This window comes from Macrobrachium nipponense, chromosome 41 (assembly GCF_015104395.2).
Source record: "Macrobrachium nipponense isolate FS-2020 chromosome 41, ASM1510439v2, whole genome shotgun sequence".
Classification (NCBI taxonomy): Eukaryota; Metazoa; Arthropoda; class Malacostraca; order Decapoda; family Palaemonidae; genus Macrobrachium; species Macrobrachium nipponense.
Window position 1 is genome coordinate 24,474,741 of NC_061102.1, and position 13,865 is coordinate 24,488,605.

At 42.9% G+C, this 13,865-nt stretch overlaps 1 long non-coding RNA gene across 1 annotated transcript; it reads left to right on the forward strand.

Moving 5' to 3' along the window:
* Positions 1-11,668: 11,668 nt before the first annotated feature.
* On the forward strand, positions 11,669-12,121 carry LOC135212884 (uncharacterized). Its single transcript, XR_010314009.1, has 2 exons — positions 11,669-11,765; positions 11,958-12,121. It is a non-coding gene; the product is annotated as an uncharacterized LOC135212884 (long non-coding RNA).
* The last annotated feature ends 1,744 nt before the right edge of the window (positions 12,122-13,865 follow it).

The following is a 13,865-nucleotide window of genomic DNA, read 5'->3' on the forward strand; positions in this document are numbered from 1 at the left end:
TTAGAAGTACATGATATCCTACTCTTGTCATATTGAGGTATCGTATAAGATCCCGAAGATCTTAATCCTCTGCTATCTCCAATCCCTTTATAGAGACAGAGTATAGCCTTTTACTACGTTCTTTGATAGCAGATATTTACAAAGGTGATTCTTCCCTCTGAAAGGGAAGAAAAAACCGCTATGTGGTTCACAGAGGTATCGGAAGAGGACAGTTTCCTCATTCCCTCTAGCACGATCTGCAGCAATTCTATATCTTGTCCATGACTATTGTCATTTACCTTGAAAAATCCTCTCATTCATGTCCACTTCTGGTCAGTCTGCACGCAGACAGACTCAGAGTGGAGAGGTTGTTAAGGTCCATTTATAATAGATGCTGATAGAATATTCGGACTGTCTTGAAAAGACTTCAAAAACATGCTGTGAGAAGAACGTGACCTCTGTGAATCCAACCTCTCTAAGGCCAAAATGAGGCATAAAGTATTATCTTCTCTTTCTTTGATGCCCTTTATCTTAAATTCTGCAAATAATTTCTATTTAGGGGAAAAAAGACTAAAGTTTATTCCCCTTTCTAAAAAAAAAATAAAGATGGCGTATATTGCTACCTCTCTTGGTTCGAGGAAAAGGAAGCAGTCTATAGGAAGCCTGTTCGTCTTCTACCTTACTAAGAGATCTATGAAGAAGACTTTCCGCTGGTTCTCACAACTCTTTCCAATAAATGTTAAACATGTTAACAGTTATTATCGTCGATCGAGAAGGTTCTCTTTGTTAACGCGAACAGGAGCGAAAAGAGATTCTCGATGCTCTTTGCGATATGAGAGAGTCGTGGAATTGGCCTAAGTGATTAAATGGGTAACGAAATCAGGAACGAATCTTGCCATTACTGAGCCTGGTGTCCGAGAGGCTACTGGACTCTTAGGTTAATCACTCGCTAAAACGAGAAAATCTTGGATGGTGCTCTTGGCTCACTGCGCCAGGCTGGCGCTTATGGCGCATTGCGCCAGGTTGGCGCTTCTAGCACTATGTGCCAGGCTGGCGCAACTTGCGCCAGGCTGGCGCTTCCTTCTAATTCTTTTTAGGTTATGTGCCAGAACACCTGTGCCTTTATGGTACCCGACATCCTTTCACATGTTAATTCCGTTCTTAGTAGGAAAAAACTTTGTATACGTAGTATAGTCCATTCAGGGAAACAAGTTTTGCCACAAAGAGAATGTTTCCCATCCGACTCATCCATCTTCTGAGCAGGTACTCTAATAAGCTATGCTTTCGTAAGCCTGAGAGCATTATATAATATAATGTTCTGCTGCGATAGAATCCTTTAATAATGTTACCACGGTAAACAGCATTGAAAGGCTGTACTATCTCTCTTATTGAAAGCTTCTTAGCAAAAGGCCTACAATATTTTATTTATGTTAGCTTAACTATCCCCTTAATCCGAGGTTAAGACCGAGATTGTAGGGGAGAGATACGGATAGTTATTCCATCCCGCAGGAGAGAGAGATAAACCCGACCGCTCATGACTGACACCTACATGGTACTGCGTAACTGCGTTGGTCTCAGGCTCTCAGCGAAAGCAGTCTCCGTTAGCCGTCTGGCCTTACTTTTCCAGAGTTGCCAGCTACTCCCTTTAATAAAGGAATCTTATAAAATTATTATCGAACTTCAGGAATTTCTTATTAAAGCATATTTAAGCGAAACAAGACTTCGATAAATCTAGAAGCTAAGTAAGTGTTGTCTTAACAATCCCTTTAAGCGTAGTCCTTCCTAGGAAAGTCGTAGAAGGATACTGGTAATTGAGTTGCACAGCAAAGAAGTAACTACGGTATGTGTTTATGATTTAACCGTATCGTATTCTCATCCAGCAGATACTCTACTACCTTCTACTATCTTCGTTCTTTTCGTTAATAGAACGATAGAAAGAGTATATATATCCTTAAGGAAGGAAGTTAATCCAGGAACTCTTTAAATCTTCGTGATTTCCTCATAAATCGCGGAAGAGACAGAATTCCTGTTCATCACTAGGGTTTACGGAAGGAAGTAGATATTTCCTATCCGCCATCATACCCAAACGTCGATGAGATTCTTATTAAGAAAAACTCCCAAAGCTCTTGCCTCCTCAAAACGAGGGAAGAGCATGGATGAAGGAGAGAGTCCGCATTGAGAGGAACTGCCTAAAACCGGAGTCTCCTGAATAATGAAAAGGGGCTTCTCTTAGTATCAGAATCCTTCTGACAAAAGCAACGGCCGCCTGTGCGACATCTTGCACATTTGCCAGGGGAAAGTTGCTCAAGTTAAAAAACTCAAAGAGGAGTCTCGCGACTGACCTCTCTCTCAAATGAAGATTTTGGAATATTCTGACGCCTGGCGTCTGGATCCTTGCGCCTAGCGCCTGGCGTCAGGATAGTTCCGCGCGCCTGGAATGTTCCGCACGCTAGAAAGGAGACTCGCTCCTGGAACGTTCCGCTTGCGTGGAAGGTCCCGTGCGCCCTGATAGATCCGAGCGCCTCTAGTCTTGATACGAGCCTCTTGCCAGTAAACGTTCAATGGAAGCATCCTTCTGATTGCCACTCTACTATAAGGCTCCTCAGTCTAGCCGTCTGTTTTCTCTTTGAAGGCGCCTTGCGCCAAGAAAAAAGTTCTGGAACGCGGCTCGCGCTCAGTTGCAGGAACGCGGCTCGCGTATATCTGTATGAACGAGGCTCGCGCTAGTCTGTTGGAACGCGGCTCGCGCTAGTCTGTTGGAGCGCGGCTCGCTGCTGGCTGTTGGAACGTGGCTCGCGCTAGCTTGCTGGCTGGCTCTCAGCCTCTCGCTCAGTGTTCTCTTAGTTTTCAGAGAACGAGCCAGATCGTCCGAACTCCAAATTCCTGGCAGTCTGGGACGTTTTACAGATCCTGCCGAGGGAACGCCAGATCGGTGGGGATTCTCCATAACCTCCGTAAGGCTTTCGACTTTCCTTCTCCTCTGGGCTTGTGAGCTTGGAAGAGGTCTAGGCCTGAGAGCGAGACAGAGCCGATCGGACGCACCCTCTACTAATTAGGACGCCTTTCCAATGGCGAACTTGGCAGTCTGGGACGTTCTACAGATCCTGCCGAGGGGACGCCTGATCGGTGGGGATTCTCCATAACCTCCGTAAGGCTTTCGACTTTCCTTCTCCTCTGGGTATGTGAGCTTGGAAGAGGTCTAGGCCTGGGAGCGAAACAGAGCCGATCAGAACGCACCCTCCACTGCACTAACACTAAAATCACTTCTTACCTTTCAATAGCTCGTATTTTGAGCTACATTCCTTTGTCTTCAAATTGCAATATGAATTTGAAGATTCTGTGAAGTAAGAAGGAGATGAGGATACAACACAACTAGTATTGTTAATGCTCAAACTGCTCGTTAGTACGAGAGCTATAAAAACTTCTAAAGGAAGCGTAACTAATTCTATTCCTGACTTCAAGAAGGAAGTTAGCTCAATCAATTCTAACATTTACTACACGTTATTATGAATAAATATTAAAATTTTCCTTCTTGCAAACTATGTGAGTGTCTACCGAAAAGTTCGGTAGTTACACATAAACAATTCTTCGAAATTTTCGAAGCCAAAGTTATTACAACAAATTAATATGTGTATGCCGAACCAAAGATCCAGTTCTTCCCTGCAAAAGATAGCCCAGAAGATCGATGGCGATGAAATCCAAAAATCAAGTCAGGAGGAACTGCAAACGTTGTTTACATTCCAAGTGACAGAAAAAATATGAATAGAAAATGGGAATGGTTCCTAATCCTGCCACCCAGGGCAGGATGGTAGTTCACCTGACCTACCTGCAGCGTGTGCCGCGAAATTTGAATTTCTGTCGGGGACGACAGAGTCTTAGCTATGTATATATCTGACAGGTAAGTTGATTGTATGAAACATGATATTGTTATGATACAATAAAGTTTCATACATACTTACCTGGCAGATATATACGATTAGGGCCCACCCAGCCTCCCCGCAAGGAGACAGGTGGAAGAGAAAAAATATGATAGAAAACGGGAATGGTTCCTAGTCCTGCCGCCCAGGGCAGGCCGGTAGATCACCTGACCTACCTGTAGCGAGTGGCGCGAAATTTGAATTTCTGTCGGGGACGACGGAGTCTTAGCTATGTATATATCTGCCAGGTAAGTATGTATGAAACTTTATTGTATCATAACAATATCATTTTCATACAATCAACTTACCTGTCAGATATATACATAGCTGATTGGCACCCTTCGGTGGAGGGTAAGAGACAGCTACTTCTGGAATAGACAGGTAAACAACATATGTTGTAGGTATAAATAAAACCTTGGTTTCTACCTGATAGGTGGTAGACTTCGTGGGTGTTTGCCCCGTAGTCTGCATCACCTCAAGAAACTTTAGCGAGATATGTGATCTATGGCCAAGAATTCTTGTGGGTCTGCCGAAGGGGTCTTATCCACTTACTCGGCAGAGCCTGAAAGGACTTTGTCAATGGGTGCTGATCCACTTATATGACAACACACCTTATTAAGGAGCACACAACCAATCCCGACCACCTGATCCTAACCACCATGTTAGTATTAAAAATTGCTCCGAGTTATCCCCAAACTCTTCACAACAACCATAACTCAAACCAAATTGCACACGCACACAATAATTTTCAAAAAAAAAAAATTTATGATACTCATCTAATAAAAGATATCACAAGAGTTCCTTACTGAACGAAAGTGACTGGCCGCCTGTGCGGCACCTGCACCTGTTCAGCAGAAAGTCTAGAACATATCTATTAGACTTATGTATTATTTAAGGATTGGTGTTAGCTCCTGTACCCAGGATTGTGCCCGCAGACACGAAAGGACCTAAAGAAAAACATTTTTCGTAGGTCACACGAACGTCCTTCAAATAGTGAGAAGCAAACACTGAATTACATCTCCAATATGTCGCTTCCAAGATATTCTTTAGTGACATATTTCTCTGAAAAGAGAGAGACGTAGCCACTGCTCTCACTTCATGAGCTCTTACTCTCAGGAGTTTGAAAGAATCATCCGTGCAAGCCTTATGAGCGTCCGTAATGACGTTCCTGACAAAAAAGGCTAAAGCATTCTTAGACATAGGTCTTGATGGATCCTTCACCGAGCACCAGAGACCTTGTCTAGAACCTCCCAACTGTTCTTTTTCTGCATGTAAAACTTTAAAGCCCTTACTGGGCAAAGAGACCTCTCCGATTCCCTGCCGACGAGACCCGATAAGCCTTTTACTTCGAAGTTTCTCGGCCAGGGATTCGAAGGATTTCACTCTTCGCCAAGAATAATTCTTTGAATGAACGATGGCTGAATCTAGATTGAAACCCACTTTATCACTAAGGGCGTGCAGCTCACTAACTCTTTTAGCCGTCGCCAGTGACAAAAGAAACAAACATTTTCTCGTTAGGTCACGAAACGAGGCCAAATGCAGAGGTTCAAATCTCGCTGAGGACAAGAACTTCAGTACCACGTCGAGATTCCAGTTAGGGGGAGAAGTAATCTTAGACTTCCTGGTCTCAAAAGATCTAATCAGATCATGTAGATCTCTATCATTTCCCAGATCTAGGCCTCTATTCCTAAAGACGGCCGAAAGCATACTCCTATAGCCCTTTATCGTGGCTACGGAGAGACGAGATTCCTCTCTCAAAAATAACAGAAAATCAGCGATTTCTGTTACAGAGGTACTGGAGGAGGACAACTTCTTCGACTTGCACCACCTTCTAAAAACTTCCCACTTCGATTGGTAAACTCGGATAGTGGAAGTCTCCGGGCTCTAGCGATCGAGCTTGCTGCTTTGCGAGAAAAGCCTCTCGCTCTGACAAGTCTTTCGATAGTCCGAAAGGCAGTTCAGAGCGAGAGCGGGGAGGTTTTGATGAAACCTCTCGAAGTGTGGTTGTCTGAGAAGATCCTTCCTTTGTGGGAGGGATCTGGGGAAGTCTACCATCCACTCCAGCATCTCCGTGAACCACTCTTGAGCTGGCCAAAAGGGGGCTATCAGGGTCATTTTCGTCCCCTTTGATGTCACAAACTTCCTGAGCACTTGCCCCAGAATCTTGAATGGGGGAAATGCGTAAACGTCTACATGAGACCAATTTAGCAGGAAGGCGTCTACTGTTAGAGATCTGGGGTCTTCTACTACTGAGCAAAAGACTTCCAGTCTTTTTGAGAGGATGTGGCAAAGAGGTCGACATGAGGAGTCCCCCAAAGAGACCAGAGATTCCGACAAACTTCTGAGTGGAGGGTCCATTCGGTATGAAGGACCTGGTTCCTCCTGCTCAGCCTGTCTGCTCTCACATTCCTTACTCCTTGAACAAACCTCGTCAAAAGAGAGATGTTCCTTTGAGATGTCCACAACAGCAGGTCTCTGCGAGCTCGTATAGGGCATACGAGTGTGTACCTCCTTGCTTTCGAATGTATGCAAGGGCGGTTGTATTGTCCGCATTCACTTGGACTATCTTGTTCCTCACTAAAGGTTCGAAGCTCTTTAGGGCCAGGTGTACGGCAAACAGCTCTTTGCAGTTTATGTGCCAGGACACTTGAAGAGCATTCCAAGTGCCTGACACCTCTCTCTTTCCCAAGGTTGCTCCCCAACCTTTTTCCGACGCGTCGGAAAACAATACAGGCAGTCCCCGGCTTACGACGGTTCCGGCTTACGACGTTCCGAGGTTACGACGCTTTTTCTTAAATATTCAATGGAAATTCCGTCCTGGGTTACGACGCTTGTTCCGAGGTTACGACGCTGACGCTTCCGACGCTCCGAGGTTAACGACGGGCGTTTAACCGGACGCTTTTAACGCATGCTATGATAAAAATCCTTTATAGTTTAGCACAGTACATAATAAAAATATGTTTTTTGGTTACATTACAACAAAAAATTTGAGGTTATGATGATTTTTGACACTTTTTTTTTTTTCGTATTTTTTGAATTTTTTTAGTGACGCCGCATATGCGGAACTAGTTTGCGGCGAATGAATACACTAGCTTGGGATGCGCAGTTTAAAACAGTCCAAAAGCGCAAAAATATAATGAAAAATCATTGCTTGTTTCCAGTACATAATTAAAAAAACTAAGTTTCTGGTTAGATTACAACACAAATTCCAAGGTTACGACGTTTTGTTATGCTTTTTAACGATACCTCATATGCAGAACTAGTTTTGAGCGGAGGTGCATAAATTAATTAACGCTATTAAACTGTATGGTAAATTGACCGAACAACGACCTCGGACGGTCGAGACGCCAAGCGTAACAATACGAAAGGACGCCACTTCAATCGCGTGCCTGCCTGCATTCCACTAGGTTGTGTGCTGAGACGTTGCTGAAATTCCTTGCCATTTTCGCAATTTACAATGGCTCCTGAACGCCAAAGTACTTCCTCCGATGATAGTTCATCCAAGAAGAGGAAGGTCATCACGATGGAGGTCAAATATGACGTGATAAAGCGTTCGGAGAAGGGAGAAACTAACACCGAAATAGGCCGTTCTTTAGGCTTGAGCAGGACCACGGTGGTAACCATTGTGAAGGATAAGGAACGTATTCTGAAGCATGTTAAGGATGCTGCACTGATGAAGTCAAGCGGTGATAAACGAGAAGCAACGTAGCCAGAGCATTGTTGAAATGGAGAAATTGCTCATGATCTGGCTGGAGGACCAGAACCAGCGACGTGTTCCGGTGAGCTTAAGTGTGATCCAGGAGAAGGCTAGAGCGCTGCATGAGGCAGTAGTGAAAAAGTTTGGCGAAGGCAGTGCTGGTGGTGAATTTTCCGCGAGTAGAGGTTGGTTTAACCGTTTAAGGCTTGTGCAAATTTGCATAATGTGAAGCTGCAAGGTGAAGCTGCTAGTGCTGATAGCGAAGCAGCAGAAAGTTTTCCAGGTGGTTTGGCTGAGATAATTAAGGATGGTGGTTACACGGCTGACCAAGTCTTTAATGTGGATGAGACTGGATTATTTTGGAAAAGAATGCCAAATCGAACGTACCTTTCCAAGGAGGAGAAGTCAGCACCTGGCCATAAAGCTGGAAAGGAGCGACTGACTTTGCTGTTTGGGGCCAATGCAAGTGGTGATTTGAAAACTGAAGCCCTTGCTGGTGTATTTGGCCGAGAATCCCAGGGCTTTCAAGGGCAGTTTTCAGAGTCAACTCCCTGTGATTTGGAAATCTAACAAGAAGGCGTGGGTTAACTTAATGGTCTTCGAAGATTGGTTCAATGACCATTTCGTGCCAGCAGTGGAGCGGTATTTGACTTCGAAGGGTCTGCCTTTTAAGGCCCTCTTAGTCCTGGACAATGCCCTGGTCACCCTTCAAATTTGAGCGACATGCATCCTAATGTGAAGGTGGTGTACCTCCCACCCTATACCACATCGCTGATACAGCCAATGGACCAGGGAGTAATAGCTAATTTCAAGGCTTACTACCTTAGAAGGACCATACGTTTTGCTTTGAGGGCCATAGAAGCTAACAAGGAGTTGACACTGAAGCAATTCTGGAAGGGCTACAACATTGCAGATGCAGTGAAGAACATTGCAAGTGCTTGGGACGAGGTGAAGACGACCACTTTAAATGGGGTCCTGGAGGAAACTGTGTCCACAGTTTGTGCACAGTTTTGAAGGCTTTAACCAGGCAGAAGACGTCGAGACTGTGACGAGGAAGATCGTAGGGCTAAGCAAGAGGCTGAAACTAGATCTTGAACCTGATGATGTAACAGAGCTGCTGGCTTCCCATGGAGAGGAATTGTCTGCAGAGGACTTACTAGAACTTGAACAACAAATGATTGAGGAAGAGGAGGCGGCACCAGAGCCAAAAGCCAGGTCATTAACTGTGAAAGGCTTGTCAGAGGGTTTTACTCATCTGGAGAGCGCCTTGGCTTCTTTTGAGGCAGAAGACCCTAACGTTTCTAGGTTTGACAAAATCAAGAGAGGAATCATGGATTTGGTGACTTTCTACAAGGAGACCCTGAAGGAGAAGCAGACGAAGAGAAGTGTGCAGTCCAGGCTTGACACTTTCTTTCACAAGTCTCCAGTACCACCACCTCCCACTCCTAGTCCTGGTAAGGAATTCTGAACTGTTTTACTAATTTATGTGTTTACATAGTGTACATATTAAAATGTGTTAATTTTTTAATGTAACAAACTAAATGTAAGAGTAAATTGTAACTTCATTAATTTTCATCATTTGTAATTTTATTGCAGAAGTGGTGACAGTTCCAGATCCCCCTGTACTACCTGTGACAGTTCCAGATCTCCCTGTACTACCTGTGACAGTTCCAGATCCCCCTCCCCCTACCTGGACCCTCTGTATCAGCCCGCCCACCTGTACAATCAGGTAAGCAATTTCATTTTTCTCATTTTCATGTTGGAAATTGTTTACACCCTACATACATACGTACACTACTTACATGTGGTACAATGTGTTTGATGTTGCATAACCTTATTATTTTTTTTTTTTTCATTTCAGACCCTTTGATAGTGACAGTGACCCAGATGACCCTGAGCCTTTCCATGGTTTTGATGCCTCGCCCTATACATCAGGTAAGAATCCCTTAACAAATTTGTATAAAATGTTTTATAAATTGCTAATAGAATTTTATTAAAAGTGTACATATGCTACAATTACATCCACCTTATAATATATTGATGTACCCTATCATTTTTTCCAGATGTAGATGTTCCCTCATCAGTTGATACGAGTATCACCTCTCCAGAGCCCAAATCAGTTGATACGAGTAGTATCACCTCTCCCATTCCTTCAGGTAAAAGAACTTTCTTCATTTTATATTGAACATACGTATTACACACTACATATGTCAAACAGTAATAACATGTGCAGTAGTTACAGTAGTAGTAACTATCATTTTATATATTTTTTATCATTCCAGACTCCCAAGCACCTGCCATCCCACTCCATAGCCCAGCACCCACTCTCATGTACCATATGGCCATCCCAGTAAGCAAGCCAACCACTAGAATTTGGTAAGGACATTTTTTTTTTATTAATGTTTTATTATTACATATGTAATAACCATGTTATGTATGTTACATACATACACTATATAATCATATGTACTATTACATTATCATCCAGACTGGCATGCACCTGTGACTTACATAACCACCTCTACATAGCCTACATGTCTTCATTTTGCTGAAGGTAAGGAATTCTCAGTTGTGTTTAATGTTTGCATACGTACAATAAATTTTGTACACCTAAGTGGTTACATACTGTCCTTTAATATTAATTCTTCATTCCAGACTGCCCATCATCCTAGCCTGTTATCTGTGATAAAGCACACTGAAGTTAGGTTTGGAATGCATCCTTATCATGAATGCTCTACACCTCCACCTCCATCTCCCACAACCTAGGTAACAGCTTTGAGACTCACTAAAAGTTGGTAAGTTATGTAAGGAATTTCTAAATTAAGTTTTATACTACATGTTATATGTGATATTAAACCACTGTATGGTGCATATTACTGTATGTAACTTACTATGCATAGAGTACTTACTGACAAAATTATTTTTTGTACATTCCAGAACCCCCTGAATGATGTAGGCTATGGGGCCACATAAGACTTTGTCCATCCAGGGTTACATTGAACGACAACTTTAACTAAAAGTAAGGAATTAATTAACATACATTAACTCTTTTAGTACTCTTGATATATCTACAGTAATTAACATATTGCATTCACAACTTTCTGTAGTTGTATATTTTGTACACTAATTTTGTTACTTTTTCCTTCCAGAACCAACATTTTTCACACAACTCCAGGTTGTTACTACAAGTGTCATCAAGGGATAACTACAAGTAGAAGCACCATTTTTGGATGGAAAAAACCCTTCAGGAAAGTATACGTATCACATGTAACATTAGTGTAACAAAGTATGAACAGTAAGGCTTTTTTACATACAGTTGTACATATTACATACGTACATAACTTTTTTTTTACAGGAATTTCCCAACCAAGTTTGATTATGTACATATGTACATGTTATAAACAACTGTAGTATGTACGTATGGTTACTGTATGTAACTTACTAAACATACATAACATGACTTAACTTTGATACTTTTTTGGTACATTCCAGAAAACCAGGACCCCCTCCATGATGCAGGCTATGGGGCCACATAAAACTTTGTCCAGGGTTAACTACATAACATAGCACGACAAACTGTAAACTATGTACTACTGTACTAAAGGTAAGGAATTATACATAGTAGTAAACATACATTAAGTAAGTTTTATACGTACATACTAAAAAAACGTGACCAAGATCTCTCACATGGGATAAGTGATCAAGGTCCCTCATGGAATTACATACTGTACACTCCCTGCTGAACAGGGGGGTAGACCACTCATTTACAATATGCAATATTAAACCACTGTATGGTGCATATTACTGTATGTAACTTACTATGCATAGAGTACTTACTGACAAAATATCTTTTGTACATTCCAGACCCCTGAATGATGTAGGCTATGGGGCCACATAAGACTTTGTGCATCCAGGGTTACGTTGAACGACAAATTTAAACTAAAAGTAAGGAATTAATAACATACATTAACAAGTTTTATACATGTTATATATGTGATATTAAACCACTTGTATGGTGCATATTACTGTATGTAACTTACTATGCATAGAGTACTTACTGACATACTAATTATTTTTTGTACATTCCAGAACCCCCTGAATGATGTAGGCTATGGGGCCACATAAGACTTTGTGCATCCAGGGTTACGTTGAACGACAAATTTAAACTAAAAGTAAGGAATTAATTCACATACATTAACTTTTTTACTCTTGATATAACTCAAAGTAAAGAATTATAAACTAAAAGTAAGGAATTAATTAACATACATTAACTATCTTTTACTCTTGATATCTATAATTTACATATTGCATTCAGGACTTTGTGTAGTATTTTGTACTAATTGTGTTATACTTTTACCTTCCAGAGCTACCAGACTGGGATTTTAGTGTACTCCAGGATCTAACAAATACTACTACGAAGTGTACAGTGCATAATATAGTGTTTAGTGTATAATCTAACCTAAGGATTAAGTGTAGTACATTGTGCTTTATAGTGTCACAAGAGTTTAATAAAGAATTATACCTTCAAGAACCATCCTTTGCCACTGAAATAACCACACTACACATCATGCAATATACTTGCATGTCACACAGGTAAGGTCTCTAACTTTTTCTTAGTTTAAGGCATATTTCCAAGTGTCGTTCCGGCTTACGACGATTTTCGGCTTACGACGCGCCTCAAGAACGGAACCCCCGTCGTAACCCGGGGACTGCCTGTACAAGGTTTGGGTTCTGCATTTCTAGGGAAGTACCCTTGTTTTCCTTCAGTGGGAGTAACCACCATTCTAAGTGGCGCTTCATCCAAACTGGAATGGGAAAACTGTCCGAGAGAAGTCCTGTCTTCATGTTCCACGATCTTCTGAGGAAGAAACTGAAGCGGACGGAGATGAAGTCTTCCTAGAGGAAAGAACGTTCAAGCGAGGAAGTGTCCCTAATAGGCTCAACCATTCCCTCGCCGAAGTACGTTCCTTCCCTAAGAAGAGAGAGACTTTCTCTAAGCCTCTCGTTAGTCTCTCTTGAGAAGGAAATACTCGAAAACCCCGAGAATCCATCCGAATCCCCAGATAGACCAAGTTCTGGCTAGGGATCAGTTGGGACTTCTCGAGGTTCACGAGCAAAATCCTAAGGTCTTTATCAGGTTTAGTGTCACAGCAAGGTCCTCCAACACTGTTTCTCTGACTTTGCTCTGTGAGCCAGTCGTCTAGGTACAGAGATATACTGATTCCTTTCAGGTGAAGCCATCTCGCCACATTTTTCATAAGGCTCGTGAAGACCTGAGGAAGCCGTAGAAAGGCCGGAAACGACAAGGCTCTGAATTGGAAGATCCTCCTTCCCCCCGTCATGAAACGGAGGTACTTCTTCGACGAAGGATGGATTGGGACGTGAAAATAGGCATCCTGGAGATCCAGAGACACCATCCGATCCCCATTGGCGAAGAGCCGCAAGGACCTGATGCAGAAGTCTCCATGGAGAACTTCTGTTTCTGAACAAACTTGTTCAGAGCGCTGACATCTAGAACTGGTCTCCAGCCCCCCGAGGCTTTCGCAACCAAGAAAAGAAAAGACGATTGTAAAACCCTGGGGAGCTTTGATCCAGCACTAGCTCTATTGCTCTCTTGTCCCACATTTGATCCACCATTTGTTGAAGAGTAATCTTTCAACACAGGGTCCTTGTAATTGGCGGACAATTCCCGCGGAGTTGACGTCAGGGGAGGATTGTCCAGGAAAGGAATGAGGTATCCTTTCTGTAGAACAGACATTGACCAAGCGTCTGTCTCTATGAGAGTCCAGGCTTCCGCAAATCCCCGGAGCCTGGCACCTACTGGTGTTTGGAGGAGCGTCACTTCACTTTCCCCTTTTAAAGGGACGGAAAGAAGCTCTACCTCTCTTCTCAGTCGCTTTCTTTTTAGGCGGGAGCTCTAGGGAGGACCTCCTCGAAAGGGCTGAAGAGGCGTAGAAAAAACACCTTTCTTGTCTCCCACCATCACTGGTCTCTTCTTCCTGGACGATTGAAGGAGAAGATCCTGTGTTGCTTTCTCCGTCAGAGAACGGGAAATGTCCCTCACCAACTGCGAAGGGAACAGAAAGTCAGACCTGGGAGCTGCGAAAACAACAAAAGCTGCCCTTTGCGAATGAGAAACTGCTTTTGTCAAAAAAGCGCTAAAAACAGACCTCTTCTTCAAGAGACCGGCTCCAAATAAGGAAGAGACTTCCCCTGAGCCGTCCTGTACCGCCAAGGAGTACGTCAGGATCGAGTCCTTCCGAGGCATGGGC